The sequence below is a fragment of the Channa argus genome, chromosome 2 (genome assembly GCF_033026475.1).
Source record: "Channa argus isolate prfri chromosome 2, Channa argus male v1.0, whole genome shotgun sequence".
Classification (NCBI taxonomy): Eukaryota; Metazoa; Chordata; class Actinopteri; order Anabantiformes; family Channidae; genus Channa; species Channa argus.
The window spans coordinates 28,784,297-28,798,028 of record NC_090198.1 but is presented as its reverse complement, the minus strand read 5'-3'; the positions used below and the strand labels follow the sequence as shown (position 1 = coordinate 28,798,028).

Below are 13,732 nucleotides of genomic sequence, written 5' to 3'. Positions count from 1 at the left end.
TGATGTAGCATTACAAAGAGGTGCAGATGTGGATAAAAGGCACACACACACACACACACACACACAGTTCACAAACTCTATTGACTTCCATTAAACATGCAATAAATAAAATCCCCACCTTCTTTAGCCTCCCAAGAAGAGAGCTTAAATTCGATAGAGAGCACCTGATAAGTGGCTTTAAAACCAGGTACACACTCAGCCTTGGTGAGTAAACACAAAGGAGGAGGAAGTGGAGAGTTTAGTCTCAACAGCCCCCCCGGACTGCAAATATACATCGTGAGTTGTACAGATGAAGTGCAAATGACGCACGGCCAAAACCCTGCTCTCACAGTGCTGGTGCCACTTTGAGTGAATCACGAGGACAAGTCATCAAACCTTAGGACCAAATGAAAAAAGCAAATAGAAATGCAGCATGTTGGACTCTCGTGGACAACTTTTCTTAGCTTTAACTCTTTGGCCCCCTGTTCCCTCTCGTTGCCTCCCTGGCTGCGATTGAAGTGCCGTATCGGGATAAACAGGGGCCTGAAAGGCAAACATGCAGCGCACGGTGCACAGTGCCGTGCACTGCGTCGCACTACATTTAATGTAGGCCAAGAAAATTAACACAATATTATCTGTGTCAACACAACCGTCTACATCACAGCATCCAGTGTGTAATGTTTCTATTACAATTATGTGTGATTTCACAGTTCTCGTTCAATTTAAGAAAAAAAAAAACAAATCACACATTTTAACTACGTCTCCTTCACGAACAATTGGATGCTGCACCATCTGCAGTGGGAAAATAACATTGCGTTACAGTTACAGTGGAACTAAGTGTCTACAGACATACGGCATCGTTTCCGGAGCCATTGTGTTTTCTGGTGCCAGCTTCTTACCTTACTGCAGAGGGAAATGCAGCCTCGAGTGTCTGCTGGTCGTCACAGCTGTAAAGACAAATGATTGACATTTAGACACATTTTCACATATATTCTGAGATGTGTTGCTGCCATCAAAATGAGCTAATGATTTGCATAGAGGGTAAAAGGTCTGTTTCAACATCTGATGTGTTTTTTCTGTTCTATTGTCAATAAAATATGGGATGATGAGATTTGCTAATCATTGCTTAGTGTATTTATTTACGTTTTACACAATTGGGGTTGTAAGTTGGGCCAAGTAATGTGACGGGAAATGAACTACATGAACGACAATCTCATTTACTAGTTAAAACCATGAAATGTGAAGTTAAACATGACTTTCTACGTTGGTTAACTATGTTTGGTAACAAATATTGTATATCATAAGCTATGGAACTCATACAGAGCTTGGAAGCTTTCTAGCTGTTGTATCTGTGGACCTGATGTCGCCGATGGAAATGCCACAGAAAAGATTCAGCTTCCTCCTGTACAACAAGCTGTCACAACAGTTTAGAGGTGGAGGACATCACACAGTCACATGCATCCACATACAAAAGCCTTTTCCTTACTGTCTGCAGCAGCCAAGGAATCAAATCCTAAGACTATTTACTACGTTGCACAGAGCTTTTGTAGGGAGACACTTCAAAAGTGTCATTTTGTTTCAACTAGCGTGAAGAGCTGCACCTACAGCTGAATCAGAGAGTGACCGTTGTCATTATAGCTGGCAAATGGTCACTAATTGTGTTCCAATCTTTTGTCTCCAAGCTAGTTCACAATATATGTAATGTATAATAATATGCACCAAGTACTATTGAAAAGAAGTGATATGTAAAAAAAAAAAAAATAATAACATGTTCTGGTCTGAAACAATGAGCACATGTTCATGACAACCACAGTATTTCACAAGAGGCAGTGTGGTTTGCTGCACCTGTCCAAGCTGTACAGTATAATGCCCACAGCCAGAGTTAATGAGGTGGGCTGCAGCTGCTCCACTGACAGGCTGGCGAGTGATGCTGGGGACAAGTGACAGACACTCTCAAGGTGGATCACTGGAGGCAAAAGCAACACACCGCAGGATCTCGCCAGCGTGCAGGTCCCGTGTGCTCGGGGAGGAGCGTGCAGCAATGCAACGACACCACAGCCACTTTACCTGTGTGCAGGGCTTATTCTCATCTTTCTTAGGGGTATATTTCTCCAGGAACACGGCATCTTGATCCATCAACACTAATTAATCGTCCCAGAAATTCCAAACGCCATAACGGGGTCAAATCTAAACAGCTGCATTCGAGTGAGAAGCAAACACCGGCCCCCTTTCAAACTGTTGCTAAACATCCCTGTCCAGCTTCTGATTACGTGCTTGCCTGGCAATCCAACCCCCCACCCCAACCCAAGCCCCCCCACCTTAGCTCCAGCTCAGGCAGACAGCAGCAACAATTTCTACCTTGAGCTTCAATGACTGACTCGCTGACAGTTGACAACGAGCACAAAACGGTTTTAGGTTTCTTGCTTATTCACACACTGACTCCTCAATTCCAACTTGAGGTTCCATTAGAATGTGTCTAAAGAACAATAACCTGTAATCACAGTCCCGCAGGGCCGTGTTTGGTTACTGTGCGGTTTTACACCATCTGTTCACGGGTAAAATGTTTCCAGTGAATAATGTTTTCATTTCCAGATCTGATCAAAACTTAATTACAGTTGCAATTTCTTGGCATTTGTCACGTCTGTCAAATTTGCTGCAATTTCTAACAAGTACCGGGTTTTACATTTAAACAGGTCACAGACGCTTTTATCCTCAGAAACGAGGCGCAACTTGGATTTTTGTACCTTGCCTTTTTTTGCCTCCCATACACAAAGAAACTTAGACGGAGCATCATCCCCAATGCAACTCAACCTCTGAGAGTCCGATAGAATGTGTCAACATGTCAAATTAACACTGTGACAGGCTGATGGATCATGTTTCCTCCCTATTGTGTATAAATAAATGATTAAAAATAGATTAATATAACGATCACCTGACACCTTAACTTGACTGCTCGCTTCTGTTATCAGTAAAGTTTCAACCAGCAGACAGTAATAGTCATAAAGAGACAGCATGAAGGCGTTTTCCTTTAATTTAAAAGAAACAGGAAGTAACCTTTTTTGAAAGAAAGCAGTTTGCCCAAACTGACAAACTGGCAGTTTGATCCCGTGTTACTTTAAATTATATAATAATACTTTCAATATTGCTTGAACAGTGTTTATACTTGGTAGTAATAAGTGGTTCTTAAGATGCCAAATCGCAGGGCCTCATATTACAGTAAGCCCACCTCCCGACATCAGAGGGAAACTTTCTCACAGCTCCAACTGTGACACCGTGGTAATGAAATCCCTAAAAAAAGAGACCAAAGTATTGGGACAATAGAGACACGCTAAGACTTTTGCCTCCTGCAAAACAAACGGGAGCATCGGAATTAAGCAAAACGCGCTCGAGGAGGAAGAAAAGCTCCTCTCCCGCAACTTAAGAGACATTTGCATTCCTGTAGTTCCTCCTGTGCCTGAGGGGGGAAAATGCAACATGCTTAGCTCGGGAAATGCCACCTGGGTGTTTAAGGCCTCTCAGACACCACAAGCAACTGTACTAACCAAAATTAACTCGCAGTAGCCTTAGTTTCATTAACTCTTGTGAAATGAGTGACAGCAAAAACAAAAAGGCAGGAAACAGTGCTGGTGAAAAACTGAATGAGTGGGGAAACTCCTCAGGTCCCATAGGGGTTTCCAGAGGTCGGGCACAGGGGCACATCGCCGCTGGCAATCAGTGGGAGCACAATGTGCCGCTGGAGGCTTCATTGTTCCCTCCGTGCCGCAGTTTCATTAATCACACAAAGCAGAGGAGGACAGAGTGGGGACAGGTCAGACAACACGGTGCCTGGGAAACAGTTTGCTCCGGCCCCCAAAAACGGAGCTTTATTAATTTTACCCACTAAGACTTTCAACATATGAGACCATCGACACAGCTGGATTCCAAAGGTCAAAGTGCAAACGCATATTGTTTAGTAGGCAAGGGAGCGAAACAATCTACAGCATTTTCTGCACATTAAACATCAACATTTCAGTTCATGACATGAAGCTGATTTACAGCACAAACAGTTGCTGCCAATGAGCAGCTCCACTAAAATGAATGGGTGCTGGGTGCTACGCTCAGCGCTGTGGTCAATGGAAGCTGTTCACTGGGGGGGGGGGGGGGGGGGGGGGTCAAACTGACTTCTTTTAAAGGAAAAGTTTCTCTTTCTTGCTGAGAGTTCGATGAGGAGGTCGAAAAGTGTCGCCGCAGTAGGAGAGGTGTGCCGCCAACCTCGCCGCCACCTCCGTCAAATCCCCAACAATTAACGGCCGTGACGCGACTTCCCACTTTCCTTAACAACATCAAGGCAAAACGCAAAATTGTCATACAGGCTGCATCAAGTGAAGCCCCCTGCAGTACATGAGGTCCAAGCACTTTGAAAACACCTCCTCAAGCACACAAAGGCGCGTTATCATGTGAAAACCATCCACACCGCGCTTTCATTTAAATGCACATTAGTCTGACAATTGGCACAGTGCAGAATTTCTACTGGGACATAACTGTCTCTGCAACCACGTCCTTGGGGCATTAAACTGTAGCATCAAGGACAATCCAGTCATTTTATTCCACAAACATCAGCAAACCTCTCTCTCTCTCTCTCTCTCTGTCCCCATTAGCTTCCTAACACTTCATCAATGAAACCAAACACTGCAAACGAATAATCCTTTAAATGCAGAGTGACACTTTCACTTCAGTGAACACATTTAAAAAAAAAAAAAAAAAAAAAAAAAATCACACACAGGATACAGAGGGTGAAATTAGAAACTGCTGCTTCCTCGCCGTGTGTAGCAGAGGACTAAAATCCTAAATTATGGCAAACATCACGGCTCAGCCTTGTGCTCCACAATCCCACAAATATACAATTAGTTAAATGGGTCCAAGGGATCTGGGCTTAATACATGCGGTGGGCGGGTGGGTAAACTGGAGAGGACGGGGAAACTTGGCATAAATGCAGCATAATGCGCACAAAGCCCGGAAAAACTGAAATGTAGAGAGAGATTCAGAGAGATTTTCTATAGCAACACACGTGTCTTAAGATTTAGTGGCTGGATTATGCTTTGATTGCTCCACTGCTTCTACCTGTGTTGTGTCTCTGTTTTTCACAGCCATCCAAGGCTGGATGTCTCTTCGCATCCACGTCCCTCCTCCCTGTTCTGTCCTATCGCTCTGGATCGCTCTGCTCGAACCAGATGTGTTGGCTCTAGATTTTCCTCCTGTCTTTCTCTGTTGCGTTGACTTCATGTGGTCTTTTGTTTCGCTCTGTCTTTGCTCTCTTGCAGGTGACTATCGTGTTTGTGTCTCTCCTCAATAAGACTTCGTATTCTCCAGGTTTTTGAAGTTTTTTTTTCCCCCTTTTTTTCCCCCAATTTGAGGGTCTTAGGTTACAAACTAGTTTTGAGTATTCATCAGTGAGGGGAGTCATTTTTCAAATCCCTGTTCCTCGCGTCCATGTGTTTCTGGGCAAAACACCGAACTGTGGCTCAGGCCAGTCTGTGTTTGTGGGTGAATGAGTCAATGAGAAGCAACACTGCAAAGTGCTTTATCTGCTGGAAAAGTGCTCTATAATTGCAGACCATTTAGCATCTTGATTGGCTGACTCATCAATAAAGCTATAGTCCCAATGATGCCAAATTACATGTGCACTCATTGTCCCGCTAGTCACCACCCACATGGTGCTGCGATAAGGGCGTCTCCTATATTAACAATCCCCTAATGACACCAGCACCACCAATAAAAGCTATACGTCTTTGGTGTTCGGAATCTATTGCATTAGCTCCCCCCCCCCCCCTTTTTATTTTGTTGGGGGGGGGGGAGGTATGAGGACATCTGGCGAACAGCTGTTTCTCTGAGACACACACACACACACACTAGCGTGCACAGCCATACGTAGAAATGAACACAGTTGTTGAACAGGCTCTCCATCAGAGGTTAAGGGGTCAGGAACCATTTTCCAGACTGCATTTCATCTGGTCTAGGTGAAGACAATCTCTGGAAATCAAACACCACACAGCCACATTGGTGCACATAAATACACACACACACACACACACACACACACACACACAGAACAGGCAGAGCTCCTCTTGCCTCTCTTCTATACAAGGAAACTATTCGGCCATCTCTTGGGAGGGCAGATTCTCCATGACTAGTCCTGCCCATCCAGAGACCAAGTGGGGGACAACAGCCACTAATTCAATTACACAGGCCCTCGTCCCTGCTCAGGCCAACTCCCAGTTCCGTGAATGGAAGAAAAACCCGTCCACCCTTTTGAGCTTGTGTACGCGGGGAGGGGGATGTGCAAAGCAAGAGGTAACAATGTGCTTACATTTGTGATTTACATCTGCTTTACACTTGTTTTTTTTTCTTCCTGTTGTGCTTCGACTGAGCACTAAAACCACGTGAGACATGTTGGACTAAGAGTTTCACAGGCTGTCAAACAAGAATATAAAGATGATACAAAACAAATATTCGAGGAGTCAACTGGCATTAGAGCATCGGTGCATTTCTTGGGGAAAGACAGTAAAGACTGGCACAAACCCCTGAAGATTAAATTCACTGGTATAAAAGGCGAGAGAGTGAAAACAAATGCAAAATTAGAAAATCAAAAGGATTATCTGAGCTGTTCTTCACAGCCCTAAAAACAAAAGTCATTGCTGAAGTGTGCATTCATAGCATTCATGTGCATTTGTAATAATCCTCTTGTCTGTAGCGGTAAATACACGAACAGCAAGTCAGCTCCACTTACAATCCTCACAGCCACAATCCACAGCTAATAACAAAAGCGTATTCACTCGTTGGCTGGAGATGAAATCACATAAAACATATGAAGACCGGATCGTGTCAACTGGACTTCTTACTTCTTGGTTAGAAACGTTCTGTTACTCATCCAAGCAGCTTCTTGCTCAGAGCTCTACATTGGAGAAACCAGACCGCCCCTACAAAAGACGGCGGCCCCAGCACAGGAGACGCAACACCTCAGGGCCACACCTAACGACCCCCATCTTAGGGGTTTAGGGGGTTCGTGCCGTAATAGTTACATCTCGATGACTCTGCCCTGTTCCCACCTTACTGAGCCTGTTCAGGCCAGGGTGCAACAAAGGTCTACTCTGCAGGATCTAACTGGGTTCCCTAGCAACTTTATCCAGAAAAGCTGGGACCTCATCTAATGTTTCAATCATGTCACGCTGGTCGGGAAGATACCACCTGCCAAGAGGTTGTGACACAGCAGGGCAGCTTGACTCAAATCCCATTTTCGTGCTCCATGGTAGAGCGTGACCGATACTGTGCTCTGGTTTCACTTTGCATGGGACCCCCGCGCCACCTGGAGCCCAGCGTCCGACTGTAAACACCCCAACATCCAACCAGGACCACATTTCTGTGAATATGGCTATAAAAATGTCATTGTTGGGTAAATTGAATGCAGTACATTGCAGATGCATTTTGTGGTGAACCATTGGGATCTGCCTAAATCCTATTACAGCTAATAACCCACCCCCCCCCCAAAAAAAACAAAAGTGTCCATGCATCCATCCATTGTCTGCAGGATGGTGGCAGTGTGTTTGGACTGTGGGAGGAAGCCCACCCAAGCACGGGGAGAACATGCCATGATCGGTCAAGCACGCGAACCCACAAACTTTCTCCCTTTGAACGTGGCAGCGCTAAACACTCTCAGCTCACTCTCTTCGCTGCCGTGGTTCAGTACGACGTCTGCATTGCTGCTGACGCGGCATCACTACAACTGTCAAAACCCTGGGGATTTTCCTACCTAACGATGATAGCGCATACAGGCTGCCGTCGTGTTTACTCTTTAAAAAAATGAAATCCTCAACAATTCCTTCAAAACTAATCCGAACAGATGGCCCAGGAAAACAAATCCAACAGCAGGCAGCAGAAGTGAAGTGCATCACTCGCAAGATACAATAAATCATCAAAGCCCAGTTTAAAAGGCAGTGTCTCAGTCTGGCAGTTCTGTAGATTAGGACCGACCGGCCCACTTCATGAGCTACTGAGCTAATCTTCTTTAGCATCTCAGCCGTGGAGATATGGGAATCCTCTAATCCGCTCGCCGGGTGGACAGCTGCAAGCAGACATTTAACTGTCTGCTACTGTAGCTCCGGCCGCTTTGGCCTTCAAAACCCAATTTAGACAACAGTTATATGGATTGGCACATATTGTAATTAGGATAAGGCGTGCTCTGCCACTCCTTATCTTTTTCCATTAGCTGCTGTGGCAGTGGAGATTTTTATAAACAGTCGAGCTCTTTTCTAGACGCGACACTTCAGCAAATCCCTTTTGAAAAGTCAAATGCAATTCCAGGCTGAGTTGATGTGGACAATGCCGGACAGGTACGACGACCGGCACACTTGAGAACCAATTAAAAAGCAGCCCGGTGGCGGGGAAAATGCTCGTGACACAGGAGGTAACTTGCCCTACAGGGCTCCAGCTGCCTATTGTGGGGGGTACAATCCAACTAGTCCAAGCCCTTTTTTTTTTTTTTTCTTTTTTTTTTTTTTTTTTTTTTTGCCATCTGCAAAGTGAAAGCCTGGCCCCCTTTGCTTGTCAGGTCTATTGTTAGCAGCAGGCAGTGGCCGCTCCCAATTCACCTCATGCACATTAAATACTCTGGATTGTTTGGGGAGTCAAATGGCAATGGCTTGCACACACACACACACACACACACACCTCTTGCTTTTAAATGTCTCCCCTTTGTGAAGGCAGAGCTTGGAGATAACTTGAAATGTTTGCACCGCATTTAAATAGCAAATGATTTGTCTTTGCATGTGAGCGTGCTGTCAGAGCACAGACTGAGCCCCATCACAGTGAGTAATCAAGAAAGAAACTGGGTTAAATGGCTGCTTCCAATCAATTCTAGCAGCAGTTTTAACATTTATCTTATGTCATAATGCAAACCCCCAAATTTTGGCTCCTGCACTTTAACTCATAGTCTCAAACACTGATGTAATCATTCGGATTCAAATCTGACTGGTCCTCTCACAGATTTTTTTCCTTCGTGTAACCTAACACACTTTCTATTTGTGGAAAATCCCTGCTGGATTCAAAACTTGGTCAGCTTTTAATACCTTAAAACTGGTTTGAACTGATAACAAGTTACAATTCAAATCAACTTTTCACTGCTGTCCCGCAGTTGTGACTGATTGGTAAAAGCTGTAAACTATTGGTCGTTTACTGCAGGATCTCATCCTTCTCTTATGACGTGTGTTTGCAGGACAGTGATACTTAAGTCAGGTAACCTATTTCCACTTGTCACAAATCATGCATGACGAGTCCATTTTTTAGATACGCAGACGACTCCAGTTAAAAAAAAAAAAAAAAATCATTCCCTTCACAGGGAGTGTGAATTTTCTGTCCATCACTGCACTGCTCCTCATCCATTTACCAGATGTGTGCTGCTGATTTACAGCCCCGTGTCATTTCATCTCCCTGACACGGCTGCAGCCAAGGTGTTGACATGCTTGCTAGCTGCAGGGCTGAGCCGAGAGGGTGGTGAAACCGATAGCGATGGGAGAAACTAAGAGAAGGCTACATTCGGGGGGGGGGGGGGGGGGGGAGAAAAAGAAAGAGTGAGTGAGATATGGAGGGAGCGTGTGGTGATACATAGAGTGGGGGTGGGGGGGTTGGTGGCAGCTACTGTTTCCTGCAGGGTCAGCAGACTGCGGTCGATTCCATGGCGGCTTATCTTTCAGCAGGAATACCACAGCCTCACCAAAGGCAGGGACAGCACGGAAGGAGGAAGCCGGCACGAGGAATTCAATCATACAGTGAGGATGACAAATACAGCTAGAAACGATTTTAGCACTAACAAATGTGAACTACGCAAGTTGTGTTAATGCCATACAGAGTTTCCCATCGTGTTATTTTAAAGAAATGTTTCGACACTTGGGGAAATACATTTACCTGCTTTCCTGACAGGATATTTTTGGCTTAAATTAAGAGCATCTAAGCTTCCCTTCCCAACTTGTGTGGTGCCAAGTTTGTGCAGGAACTCAAACTTCTAATAACTCACCGACACGTCATCACCTTTTAGGTCAATATCTTTGAACTAAGCAAACGCATCCAGCATTTACGCAGCAACATGGAGCATTGTACCAATGACTCCCAGAAATTGGTTCGCGTTTTAGCTCCCGTGGCCTCGTCCTGAAGGGGCTGTTTCCCGAACCTCTCTCGCTTTGGGCTTCATAAATCTTCTGAGAGAAATAGTTTGTAAGCTGCTGCGTTGTGTTGACCTGCTGGAGGCCGATTGATTCTAGAGTTCGGCAGAAAGTGTGCCGTCAGTTTGAAGAGCACTAACACAGCTGCAAATCATTAAAGTTGCAGGCAAGAAAACCACAACAATGAGCTGCAAATGATAATTATGTTTATGAGAAAGGAATCTATGATGAGAGCATACATGTCTTATATAATATAATATAATATAATATTATGTTTTCTACGTCTCCCCTTGTACCAACTGCCACCTGAGCCTTCAATCCCATAAAAACAGGAAAGACAAGTGTGTATCTGCGCCATGTAAGCACAGCCTTCCTCGACTAAGTCCTGCAGGTTCGAGGAAAGTTGTGGAATGCCTGGCAGTCCACAGCGGCGAGGGATGCCAGCTCTGCTCAGGAGAGTTCACCTGCTCCCACAGCTGCGGGAAAAGAAAAAGACTTGGCAACACAGTTAACAAAACTCCAATCAAGAGCGAAGCTGCACTTGACATCAGGGAAAACAGATCAAAATAAAAAAAATAAAAAAAACCCATTTCCCCATCTGCCACTTGTAACTGGCATTTAAACAGCAGCAGTGCATGTTGCCAATTCAGATGCATGAATATTCCCCTCAGAGCAGCCAGCAATAAATTCCCCACCTGGTGTTTGCCTACCAGGCCCAACAAACACAGATAATCTTGAAGCTAATTGAGAGGGCAACTGACTTTAACCGTGTAACTAGCAAACAGGGAACTCGGTCCTCAAAGGCGGAGACGTCATTCGATCACAATGTCGGGGAGGTGAAGTCATTTCCCTGAGGGTTTGCTCTGCAATGGGGAGATAAGTAACCCAAGTGAAGACAGAGCTGGCATTCTATCCTCAGTCCAAAAGACAAAACGCCCGAGTCCATCTAAAGAGAGGAATCTGACAATGCAGCATTTGTCTCTTTGCCAGCTGGAGAACAAGCTCCCCATAGACCTGCTGGTGTGAAACACTGTGCACACCAACTTTAAGCTGCGAGGATGACGATAAACAATCTTCCTTTAAATTGGCAAAGCAGAAAATACTGACGTTGGATTATGTCAATTAAATTCAGCTGTTTGCCGACAGCGGCCTCCCAAAATAAGCACAGGCCACTTACGAAGCGTCAAATCCAGTGCTTTTCATTAATCCTACACAACAGCAAGCAGTTCATGGAAAGTGCATTTAAAGAAAAATCCAATTCAGAACAACAAACGGTGCAGCCGTGGTTGTTACACAAAGGTGACAAGTGACTGAGCATTGCACCACCTCCATAACACAAATAACAAGTGCAACTCTAATAAAGGTCTGTAGAGATAGTGAAGATGAAGAATCAGGCTTATAGTGTTTTACACAACAGTCTCTGCTAAAATGGTGAGTTCAGCACCAAACAGCTAAACTGTGCATCCACTCACAGAGGAGTCATCTGCAGCAGGTGGATGGCCTCCACCTGCTGCAGCCTGCACTGCTCATGGCTCCACGGACTCCAGATGAAGTCACTGGGAGGCATCTAATGTAGCCACTGTATCCCTGTGGCTAGCTGCATTAGCGAGCACAGCCCATAGCACGGCGTACAAATAAAAAGCTATTTTCAGCCACTTGATTAACACTGAGCCTTCCACATGTAACGTAAGCCAGCTGCCGTGCTCCTAACACCACCTTTAAAAAAAAAGCAGCAATGTTTACAGCTCTGCAAAGCAGAGTACTCTCTGTCTGAGTGGTAGTTCATCTTCTTTCTGTCCCCGTTTTCTACTCTGCAAGGCCTGGCAGTAGTCCAGTGTACTCTCCCTTAACTAATAAACAAAGAATAGTTTCCCTTATATAGCTCTATTCAAACTCTGAAACCTCCACAAGCAACATCAGAGGCTTGCAGGGAGGCGGGGAGGGGTGAAAGCGAGGCTGTTCCAGACAGAAAGGTTTCAGCCAAGGGCGAAAGAGCACTGACCATCCGATTGTGTAACAGTTGTACGTTAACAGCCACTTAAAGGGCTATTTCTGGGGGCGTGTGCAGCATTTTGCAGCGTCAGGTTCGCACAGGCTGCAAATCCAACACAAAGCTTTCTGCAAAAAAAAAAAAAAAGAAAAAAAAAAGAAAAGCTTCACACACACCAGAAAAAAACCAAACTGACTACAACAATTATCTTGAAAGGAGTCACAATCTGTTCTAATTTAATATGCAAACGCATTAGGTTTGAATCAAGGTTCATCCTGTTCAAACTAAGAGTTAAAACATTTCCAGCTGCTTGTGCTCAAATGTCACTATGGCATTTGTCAACATGCACATTGCACCCTGATGCCTCGTCCAACGGCAGACAGAACTCGGCGCTAATCACCGTGAATCTAACTAGACACACATGAAGAACCAGCAAACACCTGTCAGATTTTTCCATCGATTAAACTGTTCATTCTTTAAAAGGTCATTCGTGGATGGGTTGCTGGTTAACAGATGCAAAATGACACCTCAAGTGAAGGATAACAATTGAAAATGTATTTTTTTTTTAAAAAAAGGAGACGTGACAAATTGTATTCAAAACTAGGAAGCTTGTTTTTGCCACTGAGGAAAGAAATAAAAAATAAAATCAAGACCCTGCATCTCAAAATAATGGGAGACTATCCTAATATTTTTACTTACTAATCCAAGTTAATTATATTCTCTCAACAGTTTGAGTTAGTAAAAGAAAATGTTGAGAAAGTCTCTCGCTTTGTGACTTTGTGAGTCATTATTTTGAGATACAGGATCTTAATTCCCCCACCCCCCCACCCCCACCCCCCAGTGGTGGAAACAGGCGTCCATTCAAAACAAATTACATAATTTGTAGATGTCTGAGTCTTTTTTCCGTCCTTGTGGTCACACTCCTACACAGCTTGGGAAAAAAAAATTTCTGTCTGAGAAAATGACCTGAGTAAATCCAGCAGTGTTATCTAAGCCCATGTTTAGAGACTAAATGCTTTAATGGAAAGTGGTGGAACGGAGTGCGAGCGATAAGAGTGTTTGCCACATAGGGGGGGATCTAAGGTGGTGATTACGCCGCAAAGTGACTAAGAATGGGTTCTGATAGAAGGTTCCATTTGGGATCTGGTTCCAACTTTGTAATATACCTGGACTCGTTTAACTTTGCAGCCAAAACAAAGACGCCATTAAGTGGTATTATGGGAGGCGTTTGATCTAGTCTTTGGTGCCTGACTGACACGGGGGACTGGAAGAAACCGTAAACTATCATTATCGGCTGTGGCACCTGGTGGTTTTGCTTTCAGCCCTCGTTTCTTCCTGAGGCTTCTTGCAGTATTTTAGCCAGTTTGCGGTTGGTAACACATATAAACGTATAAACTGCATTTTTGTCATTCGTCCTCGTGCAGCTTTTGCAAAGTTAATCTTAAGCTCAGTACGATTTCCAAAACACAATTTCTCAATATATAAAAAAAAAAAACTAGATCCATTAATCTTTTAATAAATGCATACATTGTACCAAATGCCTTCCAAGACCAAAAAACTGCCAAACCTGGCT

The 13,732-nt window shown here is 44.4% G+C and overlaps 1 protein-coding gene across 5 annotated transcripts in view; it reads right to left on the bottom strand.

Moving 5' to 3' along the window:
* The window catches only part of tln2a (talin 2a), an 84,629-nt gene that overhangs the window by 64,563 nt on the left and 6,334 nt on the right, over positions 1 to 13,732 (bottom strand). For all 5 annotated transcript variants that reach the window (XM_067489810.1, XM_067489846.1, XM_067489838.1 and 2 more), the window contains exon 2: positions 879 to 926. The gene's annotated coding sequence lies outside the window, so the exon portion shown is untranslated. The remainder of the gene's footprint in view (positions 1 to 878; positions 927 to 13,732) is intronic.